Source organism: Acomys minous (assembly GCF_964271855.1).
Source record: "Acomys minous genome assembly, chromosome: 13".
In the NCBI taxonomy this organism is placed as follows: Eukaryota; Metazoa; Chordata; class Mammalia; order Rodentia; family Muridae; genus Acomys; species Acomys minous.
Window position 1 is genome coordinate 86,123,793 of NC_140495.1, and position 14,933 is coordinate 86,138,725.

Here is a 14,933-nt window from a genome sequence, read left to right on the forward strand (position 1 = left end):
CTGTACTTTCAAGAGCCCAACAGCAGCATGGGCTAAGTCATGGGTTATGACAAGGATGACGGAGGAAGCCCCTGACTTTAACAGGGAGTAGAAATGCAAGTTACTATGAGCATATACAGAAAATGGATTTTAAAATGCTTCCAGGCTTTTAATTTTTTTATTTTTCATTTAATTTTTTAAAAAATTTTATTAGAGCCAGCAGTAGACCAATGTGGGGAGGGAAATCGGTCTATTCATGTCTGGGGTTCCTCTGAGCAGATCAACTAAAGCATAGGAAAATAGTTTACTTGCGATTTCACTGTGACAGAACCCAGCATGATAGACAGCCATCTGCATACAAACTGCCTTTATGATTTACTGGGGAAGCAACAGACTGCCAGGTAGGCCCCCTTCATTTTCTACATGGACCATAAATAATAAACGAAGCCCACTTAAATGTCAATGGCAGTAACATGCGTATTTGTCTTAAGCTGGGTAAATTTTCTACAGGCACAAAATTCTTGGAACACTTGTTTTGTTGTTGTTGGTGGTGGTGGTTGTTGTTGTTGTTGTTGTTTTAAAGATAGTCATAGAGCTTTGGCAGCATTTTTGTAAAAACAGCAAGATGGGGGTAATATATATCCCCAGTCTATAAGAAATGTTATAAAACAGCATGATGGTGCACGTCTTTAATCCCAGCACTTGGGAGGCAGAGGCAGGCGGATCGCTGTGATTTCGAGGCCAGCCTGGTCTACAAAGGGAGTCCAGGATAGGCAAGGCTACCCAGAGAAACCCCGTCTCAAAATAAAAACAAAAAAGAAAAAAGAAAGAAATGTTATAAATTGATTTTTTTTAATGTTGTAGTGAAATATTTTAACAATGCCACTATCGTTTTTATTGCTTGAATGGATTTGTTGTTAAGTTTAAGGACTAGAGAAGACACTTTTAGCACATTACACAGCATACCTAAATGGTATTTACACCTTTTCCCATTATACAGAAGACAAAGTCTAGATGCACAGTTTACATCACCCCATTGCCCTGCAGTGTCTACTGTGGTGACTGGAGGGGAGGAGCAGAGCATAGAATTAGCCATGCTATTAGTATTTCACATATGTAAGATGCCGTTATTAATGAGTGACACATCATTCCTTCAGGCAGTTCTTAGAAATTCCAAGTGTCAGAGACATATACTAAAACTGGGGCAACCTGAGAAAAGCATCTTCCAGCTACAGTTGACCACACACAGCGCATTTTTATCTGTGGGTTTTAGTTTATTTCCTGTGGTTGCTGACTGTCTCTGTGAACTTCTGGGTTCAGTTTTGCTCGTCTAGCGTGGGGCCTAATCTCTCATACATAGTAGGGCATAGGACGACTTGTTAAAAAGTCTAAAAGAAAACAACAACACCTCGACGGGATACACTTTAGAACAGTATGTTCAGTGAAGAATTTGTCTCCGAAATACTCATCCCTGCAAGGACCCCCAGAGCCAGGCAGGAGTGGATTGGTGTGAGTGACTGCAGTCCCACACAACAGTAGACCTGGTACAGTCAGCAACTGAGTCTTGCTCACCCTTTTGTAACTCCGCAAGGGAACTAGTAGGGAACACCCATATCCAAGGGGACAAAATCAGAAAAGCATGTTTGCCGGCAACCCGAACAGCTGTGGCAGCCCTTTGGGGAAAAAAAGGGCCGCAGTGACAAAAGGGCATTCCACACAGAAACACCAGATCTCCGCTTCCCACAGCACCTCTCTTGGTCACCTCTACACTCCGCAGACAGCCCCGGGAGTCTCAGAGGCGAGAAGTTGGCCACCTTTTCCAGGGTTGGACCGACCGGTAGAGGCGGCCAAGTGGGGGAGCTCCTAAGAAGGCCAATTCCCAAATCCATCCCTGCACAGTCAGGTGCCTCTCGGCTGCCAGAATAAGGATGCAGGCGGCATGAGCCGGCTGGAGCCTGAACAAAGGGAACCAGTGCCCCAGAGGATGCTGTGCTCCTCACGCCCCACCCAGCCGGGCCAGGATGTTGTCTGGCTTGCAGGTAGCCTGACTTTCGTTCGGCAGAGGGCTGTGTGGTCCAGGCCAGCGCACAAAGCTTCACTTCCTCTGGGCCAGCCCCCCACCCACCCTCCCCCAGACCGCCCTGACTATTACTGCGGCCAGTGGCATTCCTGAGGCCACCACTAGGACCCTCACGCCCCCCGGGTGCCAGGTACCGGGGAGCAGAGGCCAAACAGGAGCCGCTCAGCCGGTGGAGGCGGCGGCTGGGATTAGCACGCCTTTTTAGGCAGCCGCGCCGCCCCACGCAGCGGAGTCTGCAATCGTTGTGCGAGAAGCAGGCTCTGCGTAGCCAGAGCGTCCCCGCCTGCGCTGGCCGGGGCACAAGCTTCGGGCCGGAGCGCGCGCTGGAGGCCGAGCAACTTCCAGGCGCCTAGCTGCTAGGTGAGCTCGGGCAGAAGACTAGAACCTGGAGGGGCGGGGGTGTGCGGGGCTCCGGGGCGGGGCAGCCTCGGTTCGCCAGCCCACAGGGCCACCGCAGCAGTGCCACAGCCGCGCGCACTGGAACAATGAGGCGCGCGGCGCGGGGCTGAGCGCAGCCACTCACTGGCTGGGAGCCCGAGCTGCAGCCGGCGGCGACGTGTAGCGCGTTGCCGGGGAGGGGACCACGCCAGCGCGGGGTCGCATGAGCCCTTACCCGGGCCGAGCTTCCCAGGGCATCCGTGTGAGAGTAGGAGCGCGTGGTGCGCGGGCCCGCCCGCCCTCCCGCCGCGTGGCTGCCGAGGAATAAAATGTGACACGGACGAATCCTACTTCGGCGCCGAGCACAGGCGAGAGGACAAGGTGAGTGATTAGCGCACGGGTCTGCGGGTGGGGTGGGGTGGGGTGGGGGTTCTGCCACCCGTTGTGTCCTGCTGGAATCACCTTGGCGGGTGCACTGAGCTACACAGAGTTGGAGGAGCTCAGCTACCAGGAACCAGCGCTGTGTGAGGGAGAAGCAGGACACTCCAAAGACGGTGAGCCGAAGGAGGTCTTGCACTTGGGTCACAGGTGGACACAGTTAACTCTGAGGACCAGAAACTGTGCGTTGTTTTGATTGGATTTGATTTGGTTGTGAAAGGAAGTGGAGATTTTTATCAAATTCCCAGACCCATCTTAATGCAAATTAGCACTCTTACAGCTTAGAGAGCATCCTACTGACTTTTTTTCTTCGGAAGCCTCCTTAAATCAGTGTTAATTCTTACGCACTTGGCTGGCCAAAACTCCGCATTTGGGTTGTTTAATACCCCCCCCTCCCCACTCCGTGTAGAGTGATTATGTGATGAATTCTTTTTAATACGGAATGTGACATCCATCTCCTTTGGACTTGATGGTACTGGTGCTGTGAGACCAGTGAAGTTAAACTCATGGTTCGACGCAAATTAGGTTTTCCAAAGAGAGCTGAATAGTGCGTTGGGGAAAACTATGCTTTCCAGGAATTTTAAATGAGACTTTTGTGATTGCCTCCCAGCTTCTCCGTCTGTGTTTCTTGGGGCATAACTTGCAAAGCACTGTAGGGTGGGGAGTTATGTGCATCTGGGTTTTGGTAAACTTTGAAGGTACATTTGGAGGTCCTTCTGAAATTCTGACAAGAAATAGGTCATATTTGATGGAGACCATTGTCTCCTGGACTACTGAGCATCCTGGTATGTAGGAGCATACAGTGGTGCTCCTGTGGACTGCCTTTCTGGGTCAGGAGGCTCCTCGGCTGACTTAAACACTATGCTTTCTGAACATTAAAACAAAACAACCCAAAACGAGCAAAAAAGAAAAAGAAAAAAAAACCAGAATTCTAACAAGAATTACCTTTTCAATCTTTGTGAGTGTTGGATGGCAGATTTGGGGTAACAATTCTTTTTGAGGGAAAAGCAATGTGTGGTCCTTTAGCCAATTTCTCCGTCACTATTTTAAGGGAATTGACAGCCGATTCCCCTCGCCCCCCCCCCCCATTTTGTTCTAATGTGTTGGAATAAGTGTCAGCAGTGGTGGTTGAGTATTGTAACTGAAGTGAACAAAACAATAATAGATTATTGGGTTCTGAGTTTTACAAATAAGTCAGGAGGCTGCTGGGGCATGCAGAGAGAGGTTCTCTATCTGCCTCTCGCCCGGGACTGATAGAAACTGGAGCATGGTGCATCCGTTTTTTTTGTTGTTGTTGTTGTTTGTTTGTTTGGTGAAGATGACGCTGCCTGAGTTTTGAGCTGAATCCTTTGAGAGATTCTTGACCCTCTCCTTTTACGGCTCCGATCTCCCACAGTTAAGGGTGCTGGTGGTGTGCACAATTTAAAAAAGCAAAGGTAAGGATGACAACACACATCTGGAAGAGTCAGGCTGAGCTATGTTGATATCTGAAAAACGTGTGAGTGCTATATTATTAGAAAGGAACAGTCATCTGCGCCTACTTCTGACAGTGAAAACTAGGAGGGAACACCTTCATGTTTCTGAGTGCATCCAAGCTAGCCATCAGGACCGATCAGGTAGAGTTGAGGTTGCAAAGAAATCGTGTATGTATGCATGTCTTCGCCTCTATGCCGTTTTGGTTTTTTTCTTCTTCGTCTTCAGAGCCGGTTCCCCTTGCTGAGCAGATCTCTTGCTTATATTCTAACTGGACTCTTGTCCTCTAGTATGGGATATACCTAGCCGGTTTTTGATAAGTGCTGGCACACTTGTTCCTGGGCTGAAGCAGCTCCTGCTTAGATAAATAAACCTCAGAGAAACTTGGGAACATGTATCCCCTGGGAAATTAACTAATCCGCAGGTCTGCTGCCTCATTTCTGGTACTCTGAATAAAAACTATCATGCATGATAGTAGGAAGTCTTCCCTTACCCATAGATTCCTCTCTGAGTATACCGTATTATACACACTAATCCCAATCAAGTGTACTTTTCCTCCTTTGGAATATTCTGGAGTACGACCTTAAATTTTAATTGCTTAAATTAGTGTTCAACTCAACTTCCTTAAGTGTCTAAGCAAAACAAGAGTTCCTTTGTGGTCACTGCCTGTTCTGGTCTAATCTTTAAGCCTGAAGGCCAGAAACTCATTATTCACCAAAGATGAGAAGCATATATAATTATAGGAGAAACAATTTCATGGAATCAGACACTAATTTTGGAACCAGGCAAGAACAGGTGGATGGATATTAACACAGACATTTTCAATGTTTTTAGCACTGACTGTTGATGAGAGTGCCAAGGGCTAAATAGGCTATGGATAATGACCAGCTACTGTTAGCAGATAAACATTCAGTTTAATAAAGCTTCTCTCTCTCTCTCTCTCTCTCTCTCTCTCTCTCTCTCTCTCTCTCTCTCTCTCTTTCTCTGAAAGCCCACCACTGTACCATTTTGGAAAGATTTGTTTGTAAAGGTTAGCACACGTTCAGCTCAAAGATTGCCTCATTTGGGAGAGATGGGGTTAGTAGGTCTCTTATCAAATCTGAAGTTTGTTACGATCTGAAATTCCCGGAAGCCCTTTGAGTGACTAGGGAACAGCGGCGGTGTAGGAAATGTCCCTGGGACTTACCTAGTCTGCACGTGGAATGCATTAAAATGGGGACTAGGCCACCGTTAGGCTTTACAGGACCTGGTGATCTGATCCAGCACTGCCATCCATCCTAAGCTGGCCACTTGGTAAAAGCTGGGTCTCAGCAATGTCAGCCACTGTGGGACACTGCTCCCCAAAACAAGCCTCCTGATATGGAGAGGAAGAATGGCTTTGTGAGAGGAAATGACCCCTGGGGGTTTGCTCCCACTTGCAAGCATGCTGTCTCTACACAATTTTTGTAAGCCTGTTCTGCCTCCTGCTGTCCCCTGTGTTCCTCTTGAGGAAAGAATTCCAAGTGCTAGACACAGTTTGTCCCTGGAGACATGGGAGAGTGTGAAGACTGAGTTTACAAATCTGCAATGGGCTTTCTTGAAGAACAAAGTGATCAAGCAGATCAAATCTACTCCCAATTGACTTCTGGTGCTGGATTCTTAAGCTCGGTAATTTAATGTTCTGGTGTGCTTAAAGTTGATTTTCTTGGCTGCCCCTGGAGAAGGTAGCGATCCAAGGAATAATAATAGCAACCAATTTGCAGGTATTGTGTGCCACACCCTGCCATTTGCTTTGCATAGACTGAGTACACTTTAGCCACCGATGGGGGGAGGGGAGGGGGGGAGGAGAATTCTTGCTGTATTTTAACAGTGAGAAGACGGAACCTCAGAAAAGTGAAATGTGTTGACAGAGCTGGGGAATTTGCCCAAAGCCTATGCTGCTGGGCTGAGCTCTGCTCTAAGAAGATCACAAAAGACCATGACTGCTGTCATCCTTATGTCTGACCAGAGATGGCTGAGATGGTGGATTATCATCTCCTATGTCTGGCTAGAACTGCCGGGTGGGGCGGATGCACAGGGTGAAGGAGAAGGCAGGGGCCTCAGAGACCCTGCAAGCACAAAGAAAGTTTTGAGATAGAACTTATTTTGTTTGTTTGAGACAGGGTTGCTCTGTGTAGCCTTGGCTGTCCCGGATTTGCTTGCCTCTGCCTACCCGAGAGCTGGGATGACAGGTGTGAGCCACAGCACCGGGCTGAGCTAAAGGTATTAAGTGGGCTATGGCATTTTGAGAGTCCAGACAAGCAATATTAAAGGGAAACTTTGCCTGACAGGAAAGGAGACCATACTGAGTGAAATTTTTAGGCAAAGATTGTGTTGAGAGTGGAGAAAATTATGCATCTCCTATGAGTTCTCAGGTAGTGGAGAGAGGGTGTTCACAAGTATATTGGCTAAAGCACCAGAGGGTTCGCTGCAGCAGAGCCTGCAGCCGTGATTATTAGGCTCTGTTTTCATAACTTCATATGTCACACATTCAGTTCTGTTCACTGCTGCTTCTAGTTTGGGCCTGAGAGAAAAATGCTTTATTAAATTTCAAACCATTGGTTTTGCCTGTTTGAATTATACAGATTTTTCAAGTGGAGAGTCTTGTTGTGGTTTCTGATGACTTGACTTCAAATTAAGCTCTGGGAAGGTAAACCTCTCATGTAATCCAATTACTTTATTATTCAGAAATCAGTCTGACAAACAGCTTTCTTGAACTCATGGTGTTAATGATTTTTATGAATCGTAGCGTATGACTGTGGGTGAAAACTTAGTTAACATGGAATTTGTTGAGGTTGGTTTGATCAAGTGTAAGAGGTGTCTATAGTACATGATTAAATGCATGAATTCATTATTGCTATTGAGGAGGGCGCTAACTGTGCAAACTGTTTTAAATTTCCAAAAAGAAACTCATCTTATCAACGTCTCCATGTGATGCTGCACGTGGTGGTAAATACTTGCAATCCGAAGCAACCTGGGCTAAGTAACAAACTCACTACTAGAATTTGGCCCTTCTTACTGAGAGAACATTCCTTTCCTTACATAAATTAACCCTGACAGAGTGAAGTGCTCTAAATTGCATGGGATGTCTAGGAAGATACCCAGATGTGTAGGAACCTTCAGTTTCTTATGAGCAGGACATGTGTGGAGATGTATGTGTTAATTTGTGTGTGTGTTTATTTGTGGGATGAGTCCTGTGGGTATTCCTTATAGCAGGCAGCATCTTCACAGGGCCTTTGGTGGTTTTGCAAAGTGCTTTTGACTGAGAAGACTAACTCTGGAAAGGCCCTGGGCAGGGCATTTACTACACTGACCTCAGACTGAGAGCTGGACCACTGTTCTGTGTACACCGTTTTTCTAAGAGATAGGCTGAGCCACTTATTTCAGACCAACATGAACTTGGTCAAATATTGTAGATGACTCAGCCTCTCTCCCAGGGAACAAAATGCTGTTTGAAGTTGTCCTGAGTCACAGTGCCTTCCACCTGGCTGGAGGTAGGAGCAGATTAAAGGTTTTAAACAGTAAGCCTAAGACTTTTGTTTTTTTTAAATACTGCACTTCCTAATTCTCAAATGGAATTTTTTGAGTACACCAGTTTATGAGTAAATGGCAAATGGGTAAGCATGAAATATAGATATTTTTAGCTCTGTCTATCTGCAATATGTATGTTGTTATGTGTGGGTATATAATTTCCATTTTTTTCCAAAGGAAAACCCCTAACTTGACTCACAGTATAATTCAGAGTTATTCTGCTTTGCATGTAGAAAATTAGTAGAGAGGAGGCTTGAACTCATTGACTAATTTGCCCAGTTTAATATGGTTGGCCCCCTGCGTCTGTGGATCCTACACAAACAATTTGACCAACAACAGTCTATTTGGAAATAATTTCACAAAACTGTGTCTATGCTGAACACATACTGACCTTTCCTCGGCATCGTTCATAAACCACTCAGCATAACGTATGGATAATCTAGAGAAGACTGAAGTAAGTGAGAGGGATGTGTGTAGTGACTGCACTGCCATTTGATATGATGCGCCTGAGTAACCAGATGGTCTTAGAGCAGTGGTTCTCAACCTTCCTGATCCTGTGACACTTTTATACAGTTCCTCATGTCGTGGTGGTACCCAACCATAACATTATTTTCTTTGCTACTTTGTAACTCTTAAGTTTGCTGCTGTTATGAATCACAATGTAAATATCTGTGCTTTCTAATGTCGTAGGCAAGCTCTGTGCAATGGTCATTTGACCCCAAATGGGTCATGACCCACAGGATGAGAACCACTGTCTCAGCCCGTAGTTCATACATCATAATAGCAGTTTGGATACCGTTCAATTAAATATTTTATTAACCATTTGAGGTGAGGGAGTTTCAAAACCTGATTTAATCCTATAGGAAACAGGTATCTGTATTTGCCCTCAGCATAACGTGAGAGCTTCCAGAAGATAAACACAGCGTTCTCATATGTATGTCCTCATCCTCCTCTTTGCATCACAGAGTTGAAATGTATCATACTCTACTGTATTCAGAAGAGAAGATGTAGCGCACATTACATAATATCCCTCTTATGGAGCCGTTAAAAGAACCCTGTGTTGTTTCTAGATGGTGTGCAGAGCTGGCTGAGCCTAATCAGGTGTGTGGTGGTGTGCTTAGAGTATTGGCCGGACCAACTTACTTTACCCATAATTCTCCCTGTATGGATTTAGTCATCTGGACGGAATCTACTTGGTACTTAGCAGGGCAGATGTTGATTATGACAGGTGAGTGTATGATATTGAAACTTATAAATTTATCCTGGGAGTCACCTTCTGAGTGGCTTACATGGTAGTCTTGGAATTAGCTTGTGGTGCTTAAGGAGTCACTCCTAGACGCTGGCTCTGTCATGCTACGAGAAGGTGCCAGGTTTCTGTTTCGTCTAGACGGCAGGATCTTTTTCAAAAGTCATTGGTAAGATTCTTCCTTGCCAAGCTAGATAGTATACCTACCCCAATTAATCTGCCCTTTAGGATCCATATTTCCTATGAACCCAGGTTGTCTTCCCTCCCAAATAATACTTCAAGTTATGTATAGGATGAGAGGCGGGCATGCATCCACACTTAAGAAAACTCATACACAGGGCTGGGGAGATGGCTCAGAGGTTAAGAGCGCTGGCTGCTCTTCCAAAGGTCCTGAGTTCAATTCCCAGGAACGACATGGTGTCTCACAACAATCTGTGATGAGATCTGGTGCCCTCTTATGGTGTGCAGGTGTACATGCAGGCAGAGCACTGTATACATAATAAATAAACAAATCTTTTTTTAAAAAAAGAAAATTCATACACATTTTGAGTTGTTTTCTTTACTTTTTTTTTTTTTTTTTTTTTTTTTTTTAGTATTGCAAGTACACAAGGATTGGCAATTGCAATAAAGTATCTAAACACAAGTCTTGTTGTAGGATCTATGACCTTGGTAGGTATGCTTATATCCTTTCTATAACAGCATAATATTTGCAAAAATCTGCATACATTATACAGGTATCCTTTAAATCATCTCTAGGTGACAAGTACCTAATAAAGATAGTTAAAATGAATATTTTAGAAAATAAGGACAAGAAAAAAATCTGTGTTCAATATATATGCAACTTTTGCTGGGGGAGGGGGAGGGATACTTTTTTATTCATCACTGGCTGCATCTGTCTATCTAGAACCCATGGCTATAGCAGGCCTGTTAAACTGTCTGGTCTTTGTCAGTGCTGCTACATGGAAAACTATTAAATATTTTGCCAATGTTACCTGTGCTGGACTTTAGTGACCGTTTATACACCACTTAGTGACTGTTCATGAATGGGATATGTTTTTAGAAAACATAGAGAAATAGATTTCACCATCCACAAAGTCCTTGTTTCCTTCCTGCTTACATCAGGCTTAATCAAAATGGTCAACAATTTATCATGTTTTCTTTTAGGATTAATGCAAAGTTAAATAGGAACAAAAATATTGCTTATGCATTAAAAAGTTGAACATTTCTGTAGTTTTTCATGTGGACTCTTTTCAGTGAGTGATAACAACTTTAGAATTGTTGTTTCTATCACAAGGGCTTAGTTTTGTCATTGGGTAAACACCATAGGGTCTTTCTTTTTGTTGGCTGCAGCCATGGCTCAGAAATAAGTTTTAAAGAGTCCTAAAAGCTTTGTCATGGTTTGAGCAGGACCCCTGGGCCGAGATCCACCCATCATAATGTTCTTCTTGTAGGTTTCTAGGACCCTCTGGATCCTTCTATTTCCCCATTCTCCCATGCTTCTCTCACCTAAAGTCCCAATATCACCAGCCAAGGACAATTCGTGCAATAAACTTCAAACCCCTACCCAGATCTAGCCAATGGACAGGACATTCTTCACAATTAAGTGGAGAGTGGGATCTGACTTTCACACGAACTCTGGTGCCCCATATTTGACTACGTTCCCTGGATGGGGAGGCCTGGTGGCACTCAGAGGAAGGATAGCAGGCTACCAAGAAGAGACTTGATACCCTATGAGCACATACAGGGGGAGGAGGTCCCCCTCAGTCAGTCATAGGGGAGGGAAATAGGGTGAAAATGGGAGGGAGGGAGGGAGGGAGGGAGGGAGGGAGGGAGGGAGGGAAGGAGGATACAAGGGATGGGATAACAATTGAGATGTAATATGAATAAATTAATAAAATATATTTTTTAAAAGCTTCATCATGAAGACAAAGTACAGAACAAAAACAACTAGTGAAATTTCTATTTCCGACTGAATTTATCACATATGAATTGTAAACCTGGCATAACTTAATACTGGCTAATGGATATTGATGCACAGATAGTTATGGGAGGGATTTTTGCTTCTTAGATGTGGTAGAAAATAGTGTGGCATGAGGGAGTCAAGTCAGACTGATTCTTTGGCACTTTTATCTTTTCAGAGAGGTCTTGTCGTGCAGTGTGGAAATAAATGAAGATTCTAACAACCTATTCCAGACTCTTCCATGACATTAGCTTCCTAGCTTGTACAAGAGTGTGAGGAGCAATTTTAGAGACCTACCTATCTTCTTTACTGAAGCTGGACGTTTAAAGGCAGTTTTTTCCCCCCTCAAAGGTGGAAAGGTGTCTTAAGACTTAGTAAAGATGGAAAAAACAAGAGAAGGCCTGTGAAGCTGGAGAGATGCCTCAGTGGTAAAGAGCTCTTGCAAGTGACCTGAGTTTGGTTACCAGTAGTCACATTGCAAGGCTCCCAACCACCTTAACCCCAGCCCCAAGCGGTCCCATGTAACGCTCTTCTGGCCTTGTTAGGCACTTACTCACATGTAGTGCACATGTATACTCTCAGGCATGCGTTCACGCGCGCGCGCGCGCGCGCGCGTGTGTGTGTGTGTGTGTGCGCTCACACACACACACACACAGAGAGAGAGAGAGAGAGAGAGAGAGAGAGAGAGAGAGAGAGAGAGAGAGAGAACTAGAAGATCATGGAACACCCAAAAAGCAAATGTAATTTAACTGATAAGGATACTGGCAGGTTGCTTAATAAAAGTTAGCTGTAGTCAGATTATGCTGTATGAATTCGGGATTCCACTAAAGCTTATATGCCCTGGCTTACATCCAAAGGCAGCTGCAGATGCTCCATGTAGAGCTGCACCTGTGGCAGAAAAGCCTACATGCAGGGAGGTTCTATGGCTGCCTCCTGAGATGAAGCTGTGTCTGCTACCTGCTCCCAGCAAAGCTAGCGTCTCCACAGCCTGCCCTGGAGCAAGAGCTATTTAAGGGTTTGGAAATATGTTATTGTGTCCCCTGGGATTGTCAAGCCCCTTTCCTCTTCTAGGCAGTGATATTTATGGGTTTTGGAGAGTGACTATTTCTTGGGCCTCGGTTTCAAGGTTCTTACATCCTTTAAGGAAAATATCAAGTAGAAATGGCCCCTTGTTTACAGAGGTTAATCTATTTTGCCTCTCTCTAGTCTTTTTCTTTTTCTTTTATTTTTTATATATTTTATTAATTTATTCATATTACATCTCAATTGTTATCCCATCCCTTATATCCTCCCATTCCTTCCTCCCTCCCATTTTCTCCTTACTCCCCTCCCCTATGACTGTTCCTGAGGGGGACCTCCTCCCGCTGTATATGCTCATAGGGTATCAAGTCTCTTCTTGGTAACCTGCTGTCCTTCCTCTGAGTGCCACTGGGCCTCCCCATCCAGGGACGTGGTCAAATTTGGGGCACCAGAGTTCGTGTGAAAGTCAGACCCCACTCTCCATTCAATTGTGGAGAATGTCCTGTCCATTGGCTTTTATTTTATTTTAAAGATTTATTTATTTACTTATTACGCACTGTTCAGCCTGCACGTGAGCCAGCAGTCCAGAGGAGGGCACCAGATCTCATTGTAGCTGTTTATGAGCTACTATGTGGTTGCTGGGAATTGAACTCAGGACCTTTGGAAGAAGAGCCAGTGCTCTTACCCTCTAAGCCATCTCTCCGGCCTTGTCTTCAGCCTTTTAAGGATGTTTGTCCATCTGTTTTTTATTTCTTCATGTTAATGGGGCACAGTGGGGAATGCTGATACATGTACATTTAAACATTTGGCTCCTTTGTTTTATATTCTTTTCCCTTCCCTTTTATATCTATCTATTTTCTGTTCTGGCCGTCTTACTATTCGACTTTGCTGTCTTCCTTAGATGTCCCAGCCATTCACCATGGCATGCAGGGCCAGGTCTCGGACTCCTCTCTTCTGCTCTCCTTCTAGCTCATTCTGCTCCCAGGCTATTTTTTCTCCTTTTAAATAGGTCGTCACACACACACACACACACACACACACACACACACACACACACACACACGTGGGGGGTGGGGGAGACAGACAGACAGAGACAGACAGGGACAGGCGGGAGGAGTTAGTTAACAGTCTTTCTGCTTTCTTTTTTTCTTTCTTTTTTTTTTTTTTTTTTAGGTTTTTCGAGACACAGTTTCTCTGTGTAGCCTTGGCTGTCCTGGAGTTGCTTTGTGAACCAGGCTGGCCTCAAACTCACAGAGATCCGCCTGCCTCTGCCTCCTGAGTGCGGGGATTAAAGGCGTGCGCCACCACGCCCAGCCTCTTTTCTGCTTTCTGTGGATGCATTTACCACTGTCTTCTTACAAGGGCCTTTTCTTCCCTCTCCCCCTTTCTTGTCAATAAGTAAGAATCTGTGTTCAAGCTCCATAACTCATGGTGTGCATGGTACTCAAATGGTGGGTGCTTCCTGACTTTTATTGAATGGTTAGCTTTTTAAAATCCTAGAATACTGAAATAAGGACTGTCCACTCCTTAAATGTGAGGGGAGTGGGCAAGATATACCCTTTACTTCAAGTCAGATCCCCTTGGAGATATCTCCCCTCTTAGAACAGAGTAAAGGGGGCTGGAGAGATGGCTTGGTGGTTAAGAGCACTGCCTGCTCTTCCAAAGGACCCGGGTTCAATTCCCAGCACCTACATGGTAGCTCACAACTGTCTGTAACTCCAAGATCTGACACCCTCACACCAACACACATAAATTAAAACATTAAATTAAAAAAAAAAAGAATAGAGTAAAAATAATAGGCCCAAGACCAGGTGGATCTTTTGAATATATGTTGTCTTGTGCTTGAGGGTTTCTATGAATAATTTAAAGAAACATATTTATTAGCTGTATTGTGGAATCAGCATTAAACCACTTAACCTTAAAATTCGGTGACAATTGTGTGAAACCCAAAGAAAAACCCGAAATGCGCATTTATTTCTATAGTCATTGCAAATAAGGTTGAATGATTTTCTTTCTTTAGCAGCCCATTCAGAACAGAAGGGCATGAGAAACTGGTAAATACTTAGAACATAAATTGGGCAGGCTCTGTCTGTAAAGGATTTATAAAGGCTCGTCGCCGAGGATTCATAAGTTCTCTATTAAATCCTAACAATTAGGACTGTACCAGCACCTGACAAAAGATAATAAGGCAGCATTAGCGCAAATGAGCTCAGCAGTGTTTTGATATTAGACTGCATATTTAATTCTGCCTGCCCAAGTACCATCCATGCATTGCTATTAGAATATGGAAAATTTACTTTCAAGTCCCTGAAGAATTTTATATATGCAGGGCTTTGACCCTTCAGGTTCAGTCTAAGCTCAAGTCAGGTCAGGAATCTTTTTTTTTTTTTTAATAATTTATTCACATTACATCCCGATTGTTATCCCCTCACTCTTATCTTCCCGTTCCCACCCTCCCTCCCTCTTCTGCCCTGTTCCCCTCCCCTAGACCTCTGACAGAAGGGGACCTCCTCCCCCATCATATGACCACAGCCTATCAGGTCCTATCTGCATAGCCTGCTTCCCTTTCCTCTGTGTGCCCATCAGGCTTCCCCACCAAGCGGAAGTGATCAAATGTGGGGGGCACCAGAGTTCATGTCAGAGGCAGTTCCTGTACTCCTCACAACTATGGAGAATGAGGTGTCCATTGGCTAGATCTGAACAGGGGGTCTAGTTTTAACTCATGCATTGTCCGTGGTTGGTGCAACAGTTTGTGCAGGGCCCCCTGGGTCCACATCCGCCCACCCTGATGGTCTTCTTGTGGGGCTCCC

The 14,933-nt window shown here is 44.8% G+C and overlaps 1 protein-coding gene across 3 annotated transcripts in view; it reads left to right on the forward strand.

Annotated features, from left to right (window-relative positions):
* The first annotated feature begins 2,244 nt into the window (after positions 1 to 2,244).
* ST6GAL2 (ST6 beta-galactoside alpha-2,6-sialyltransferase 2) overlaps positions 2,245 to 14,933 on the forward strand; it is a 73,753-nt gene continuing 61,064 nt past the window's right edge. For 2 of the 3 annotated variants that reach the window (XM_084751920.1, XM_084751916.1), the window contains exon 1: positions 2,475 to 2,818. The gene's annotated coding sequence lies outside the window, so the exon portion shown is untranslated. Of the gene's footprint in view, positions 2,420 to 2,474; positions 2,819 to 14,933 lie in introns of those variants that run through there. The other variant, XM_084751917.1, reaches the window with a different exon arrangement.